Raw genomic sequence first — 7,021 nt, 5'->3', positions numbered from 1 at the left:
CGGACTGTTAAGTTTAAGTTTCATGGACCGTGCTTTCTTTTTTAAAGTTCCATTTGTGTTCTACAAGACAGCCTCTTTCTCCAAGATTAACATTTCTTATGATTGTTCCTGACAATGGATTCACTTCCAGAGGCCCTGCTAAGGATAACCAAAAAAGGGCATGTAGCAGGCTGGTTTTGGCAGCCTGCACGCAGCTTCAGAGCTTTTTAGGTCTTGGTTTTTCTGATGAGTGATTTCCTGAGCATGCCTAGGGAATGACAGGCATCTCCACACGCAGGCTGCATCCACCTCGGCTGGGGTGTCGTCATTGGCTGCCTATTAGAAAAACTACAGGACAATGCATACCACCGATGCCGACTGTAAACATAGGGGATATGTGTTCACTTAGCATGGACTTCTGGGAGGGGCTAAGGAAGGGCGGTCTGGAGTTTTATTGAATAGAGCAGTGTGTATTAGGCTGCCTGCCTGCCTGCCCTCTTGCTGTGCTCCTGCTTAAAGAAATCAGTCCTTCCTTTCCGACTTAGTCCCTGGGAAGAAGTTTCAGCCTGAGAGGTAAGGCACAGAGGGCTTTCTTATAATCTCCTCCAGAGAGTATGGGGACTTTCTCCGGGTTTCAGTCAACATTCCTGGCCAGTGTAGCTGGAGATGCAAGATTGTAAATGCCAATAAACCATGCAAATTCTCAGAGCCAGACCGGGCTTTGCTGCCCTGCAGATGTTCCCGGAAGACAAACAGGATGAGATCTCAAGTTTTGTTCTTAGAGTTGGGACGAGAGGAGAGATTATATAGAGACTTACATTCAGGGACCACTGGCAACTTTGATAAGATAGCCTTTTGTTCAGGAGTGTCATGGGGGTTATACCTGATAGCCATAGGTCAGTGTCAGTAGCCGTTCTGTGCCTGTCTGCTCACACCAGCAGTCTCTCCTGCATCTTTTATTATCAGAGATTTAAAGAGGTTTTGCTTTAAAAAGAACAATAACTTTTTAGGTTGATGAGAAGCCAAAAAGTGATAATTTTTAACCAAAGTCATTTACGTTTTATTCTGCTACCAGTGTTTAAGACTAGACTTCTAGAGCTGCAAGGAAATAAGGTCGGAGGGGGGAAGAACACTGGCATTTAGCACCGGCTGGGTTAATGTAACTGATCTGATATTTGCTGAGACAGAAGATGCCTCCCATGATCTGTTTCCTATAAAACCTAATAATGAGAGAATGCATGTGCTAGAGGGTGTGTTTTTAGAAATCGCATTTAACATCCGACCAAACTATTTCTTAAGAAATCTTATTTTCTGTTTGAAAGCATGCCTGAGCGTCACTAGAGAATTTGAAAAAGGTGTAGGTTGCAAGTGTGTTCTGAAAAGGGAGGAAACAGCCTTTCATTTCAAGATAGTCCGACATATTGGGGCATCTTAAACAGTAGTACAAGGCAGCTAGTTGGTAGTAGCCTGGAATTCCTTTTAGAGAGAGCTGATTGTAAAGGGTGGGGGAATTTTAGTGCTGTAGCAATACATGGTCAAAAAAATGGGTGAGAACAAAGTACTTGGTATTCATGGATCCCTTCGGTTAATAGAGCTATGCAGATGGACTTGTAAACTGAAATAGTAAAATCCTTCTAATGTGTTTGGCAAAACCAGACATGGATGTCTAGAACTTAAGTGAAGACTAGGTGGTATGTAGCAAGAAGGGCAAATCTGATCTTTTTTTAAAAATAAACCTGGATGTTAAAGGTTTCCAGCTCCAAATGACTGACTCAGTTTGATTTTATTCCATGGATAGAGGTGGTTTTGTGCTGCGATTCATTAAGTAATCTTCTCTCTTTGTATTTAAAAGTTTGGGGATAATTTTCTTGAGAATGCCTCCCTCTCCTTCTAGAAGTGATATATGAGTACAGAATTCCCTGTGAATTTCTTTTCCTGGAACAGTTCTGAGTAAGTGTGAAAGAAAGGCTGCAGGCGAAAGCTATAGTTTGATTATTGTCCTTCCCTCGAAGAGATCAAGTTCCAAACTATTTTCACAGTGTTTTTAATGTCAATCAAAATATGGAGAGCAATTTCTTTTTCAACTGTTCTCTAAGCCGTGTAGGGAATGCAATTTGGAAGGAAATCTATAATCTTGGGATTTGAGGATAAATTCCATTTTGAAACCAACATCTCCGAATCCCTGAGAGTTCAAACTTTGCTACCACCGCTCTCTGTCCCGTCCTCCTCGTGTGCTCTCTCATCCCCAACAACCAGAAAAACACATTTTTTCGAAATAATGCTTTAAGTGTTCTACTCTACATAGTGATGGAACGAGGGGATTTGGATATTTTACTTTATGTAGGACTTTAGGCCACTCTTTGTGCTACTTTCCTCTTGTTGAATATTAGCTAGAACACATCTCCCCAAATAGGGAGGTAAACGGAGCACAATGAAACCATGGTGCAAAAATTTTCATTTTATTAAAATCATTCAATAAAGAGAAATACAATGGCAAAAGTCTGCAATAAAAAGTCACTAATAAAAAGTTGATCTTAGCACACACAAGGAATGTACTATGAATTGATCCATAGGTAACAGGCTGGGTTGTTTCCATTGTTCAAAACCAGTAGAATGCACAATTTAAATAATTAGGATCAAAAGATTGCTTTAAATAAATACACAATTCTTACATTAAAGTTAAGAGAAGGTTCAAACTGAAGTTTAAAGGATTGAAATGAGATACATATAAGTATGCCCTGACAGTGAGGCTATTAGCAATTCTAATTGGCTCCTATGATTGGCCTGAGGATCTCCTGCTCTGGGGCAGATGGTATAGGGTGGTCCTGTGTTCAGCCGTGGAAAGTTGCAGAGTCCAGCCTACATATTTTCTGTTCTGATAAGTAAAATGTACCTTAGTAGGCCTTTTCTTAGAAACACATGTAGTTGTCTCCATTTGTCATTTTCATGGTAGGATGGTTACTAGTTAGTCATTCTTGAGCAAGACAAAAAAGTGACTTAGACATGGGCATGAGGAGGGATTAGCTGGTTCCCCATCTGCCTGCAGTCTATCACATGTCTCAGAAACGTGGTAGGGTGAGGCCCTGGTGGGAGACAGGGGAAAATGCTGACGAAGTGGTATGCAAATAGCATGGTAGGACTAAGGAGGAGGTTAGAAAGATGCTGCCAAAGAATTTTCGAACTTTAAAAAAGAGTTTGCTGGGTAAATTCTCTCAAAGCCCCAAAATAGAACCATTTGCTCCTTACTGAAAGTCCTTCATCCATCAAGTTAATCCAAGTTTATTATTGGAGAGAGGCTTATAGGTTCTGAGTAGTTGGTTAATTTAAAGAGATACTTGTAGCTCTGGCTTCACTCAAGAGAGGTCAGTCCCAGTACTGTTTCCCCTATTTAAAAAGCCCAAACCTTTGAAGGGAGTCATCAACTCTTTGACCTCATCTGTAGAATGGGCGTTCTAATGTCTCTCGCACCTCCCGCGGCAGTTAAGATGTGTAAATGAGATGAAGCTGTCCGCCCCCTCTTCTCTGTAGGCTATACACTCCACTGCCTGCAGTTTGAGTCCTCTGGACGTTATGCTAATCTTGGCTGGTATCTCCACTTCTTATCTATTTTCCCTAATTATCTGCTCCTTCCTTCCTCATATTTGAGGACCCTTGAGTGACACCTTCTAGATCCTACTTCTTTCTAAAACCCTGAACCCAGAGTTTAGGGAATACTGGTCCACCCCAATGTTGTCTAAATGTTGGCTTTGGTAATCCGAGACCAGGAGGACACAGGAATCAGGAGGAGAATAAGACGGGTCGTCAGTGGTGTAAGGCCGTATCCAGGAACCTGAAGATCTAGTTGAATGGAAGACCAATGACAAGGTGCTGACAACAGAAAGGCCTTAGTAAATGAGGCAGCTTCTCTGCCTCCAGCCAAAAGCATGGAACTAATCCCAGCATGTCAAGCCTGGGCCTTGTAAGGAGGCTGAGGTAATCAGGAGCACCTGGCTGTGGTTCCTGTTGGTATTGAGACCAGACTGCTCCCTGGATCTGCCCTCTCGTCTCTGTTTGCCTCAGTCTTTAGTACCCCCAACTGGGTCCCCTGTAACTGACCCTGGGTGGCATCCTTAACTTCCCTCCCCCAGACCTCTGCCTCTACCGGATTCTCTAGTTCTTCCACCCGCAGTCCAAACAGGGGGTTTTCCTGATCCACACTGGCAACTTGCAGTGGCCTGGCTCTAGGATGAGGTCCAGACGAAAGCAGAAGGGTCAAGCCCAGATACGTTCGAAGCAGGGGGACGCCTCGTCACATTTTTAGGCCAAGGGAGAAAGGTTAGCGCGGACAGAGGAGATGGTAGAGCCATTTCTGTGGTAAAGAGCCACTCTGCTTCTCACCCCCAACTCACAGCTGGCTGGCGGTGGGTGAGTGTTGTGAGCGGAGGGGAGAAGGAGAGGGTGACCGGGGGCTGTGAGGCAGGGGTGACGGGGCGGCCCGGTCAGCTGTTCTTCCCTGTGTTGTTGTTGTTTTTCCCATGGACGTCTTTGAGAACCTGATAAAAACTCTAACCCCTCAAGGTCCTTTGCGAACCCGCCTTTCTGACCGACCTGTGAGAAACCCTTGAGGCGGGGGAGGTCGGGGGTGGGGAGTGAGGTAAAGTCTTGATCCCCAGTGGAGACACGGGTGGATGGGACCAGAACACGAGAGGAAGTGTCCTTTCTTGTTTCCCAGATTCTTTGGAAGGAAGACAGGAAGGTGTAAATACACACATATATAGAAGGAGGTTACCTCATATGGCCTCCATTTCAAAGAAAAGGAGATCATCTCTAGAGAAGCAGCTTTCTGTGGGGCGCTTAGGGACTGGGGAATTCAGGAACGGCTGCTGTTAAGTGTATGCTGAGAGCTTAATAAAAGGATTGCTAAACAGCAGTGAGGGAATGGCTGAAGGAAAATGAATATTTGGGGGAATATTTTAGGTGAATAGGGTGTTCTTATTAAGCACTCATTTTAGTATACGGCTTTCCTTTTAAAAAATATATATGTACCAACAATGGCTAACTTGATGATAAATTACTTTTTAATCATTTCCTGAGGCTTCTAGCATTGTTTTGTGAATACGTGGATGAAAGCACTTGACTGTAAGGAAGTCATCTCACTTGGAGAAAGACATATTAAGTAGGAACGTGTAATTAGTTCCTTTTACACCCACATGTAACATTCCCTCTCCCTTGTCTCAAGCTGGGGAACTAGGCAGATTTCACCTGAGTGCTAAAGAGGGGCAGGACCAGAGCAAGCCCGGAACCCCCAACCAGGGACCCAAGGGCCAGAAATATCGAGGACTTTAGTTCCACTGGTGTCAGGAGGGTCTAAGCCAGAATGGACATAAAATACACCCATGGGCTAACATGTGAATTATAGCCAGGTAAGAAAAAGAGAAACAGCAAAAATCAGAAGTCAGGAGGTTAAAAACCAAGAGCTTGCTTAGCAAGGCAGTGTACAGACAGGTACGGTGACATATGTGAGAGCTCTTGACACTGTGTTCGGAACAAATAGACCCTTATATTAATACGCTTCAGTAGCTTGAGTAAAGGCGCAGAACTATAAGATACATGTGGAATGATAAAGGGATGGAATCACAAGGAAATCCAAGGATAGAAGCCAAGATAGGGCCAGAGTCCAAAGAGAATGGGGCTGGAATCAAGGTGGGTCAAAAAGTCTCAGCAGAGGTCTATGTGCTGCCATTAATGTAACTCAGCTGCAGCACATGTGGCTGCTGCTTTTTGTTGTTCTGCAGACTGGAAAATTCCTTCTGTGCTTCCTGGTTAAATTCTGAGAGAGGAAATCTGATTGGTTCAGCTAATAACTATTGTCTTTGGCAAATCCCTTAGCAGAGGGAACATCAAGGGTTACTGGCATGCCTATGGATGAATTACCAGTGTGTCTGGCTGCAGTAGTCACCCCTGGGGGACAAAAAGCCCAGTGGGCAATTTTAGTTAGAAGAGAAAGTTAGGCATGGAAAGCAAATTAGCTGAAATATCCAACAGCTATCAATGAATATCATTTGAATTTTTATGTGACTGAATTCCTAGAGAGGCAGACACCCACTGTCAGGGTCATACAGTTCCTGATGATCACTTTGGCGTGGCCTGATGAGCCGATCTTGAAGGAGTTGGCCTGGAAGCTTGTACCACCGATAATTGAAAAGATAAGAATTATCCATTTTAGAAAGATTCTAAAGAAAAACACTTGAGTATTTTCATATGAGTCATAGGTGTGATATGGCTTCCCACAAAGTAAGGCAATCTTTAAAATTAAATATGTAATGACTTAATAATGTTAATAAATGAAAAGAACTACATCTCAATGTAAATCACAGTACTTAATAAGTTTAATGCATAAAAGCTAGTATACTCTCAATCAAGGACATTTCAGTTCTCGGCAATGTTTGCAATGTAATCTTTCAGTCACTGAACACATGTCTCAGTGTCTGTCAAGGGGAGTGAGAGAAGTTCTGGGCTGTTCTTCAGGGAAGTATTGACAAATATGCAAACAGGGGTGAGCGTCAAAGGCCAGAGGTGGTCGAGAGAACAGAATATGAGGAACAGATAAGGGATCTGGAGCTGTTTATACCAAAGGAAAGAAAATGTAGCGGCCACATGGATGTCTTTCAAACATTTGAAGAACTTTTACGTAGAGAGGGGAGAAGGCATTTGTGTTTCTCAAGATAGCAGAACTGAATACATAAGATTCATAGATTTTTTAAAGCTGTGCAGGGCCTTAGGAGTCATTTAGCCCAGGGAGTGCCAATAATTTTTCCTCTGTTTGCCAGCTTTAAACAATTGGTAGTGACCATCTGGAATACTGTGTTGAGAAGGATTCTGAGGCTGAGTTTAAACTCTCTGTGGGCAAAAAACGCTGTCATTGATAGTGACATCTGTTGTGGAAGAAAAGGGCCATTGCTACTCAAGTACCATGTATTTCATGTGATTGATATGGTCTGTAGGTTCCTAACCTCTGCACCTTGGATCCCTGGGAGGCCACTAAATTATTGCAATAGGTAAA

The 7,021-nt window shown here is 43.2% G+C and overlaps 1 protein-coding gene across 7 annotated transcripts in view; it reads left to right on the top strand.

The window, feature by feature from the left end:
• The first annotated feature begins 237 nt into the window (after positions 1 to 237).
• Positions 238 to 7,021, top strand: part of CALD1 (caldesmon 1) — a 180,672-nt gene continuing 173,888 nt past the window's right edge. For 3 of the 7 annotated variants that reach the window (XM_059933325.1, XM_059933322.1, XM_059933320.1), the window contains exon 1: positions 238 to 552. The gene's annotated coding sequence lies outside the window, so the exon portion shown is untranslated. The remainder of the gene's footprint in view (positions 553 to 7,021) is intronic. The other 4 variants (XM_059933330.1, XM_059933328.1, XM_059933332.1 and 1 more) reach the window with 2 other exon arrangements.

Source organism: Balaenoptera ricei, chromosome 9 (assembly GCF_028023285.1).
Source record: "Balaenoptera ricei isolate mBalRic1 chromosome 9, mBalRic1.hap2, whole genome shotgun sequence".
Classification (NCBI taxonomy): domain Eukaryota; kingdom Metazoa; phylum Chordata; class Mammalia; order Artiodactyla; family Balaenopteridae; genus Balaenoptera; species Balaenoptera ricei.
Note: the sequence above shows the minus strand (reverse complement) of the source record. Positions and strands in the feature narration are given on the sequence as shown.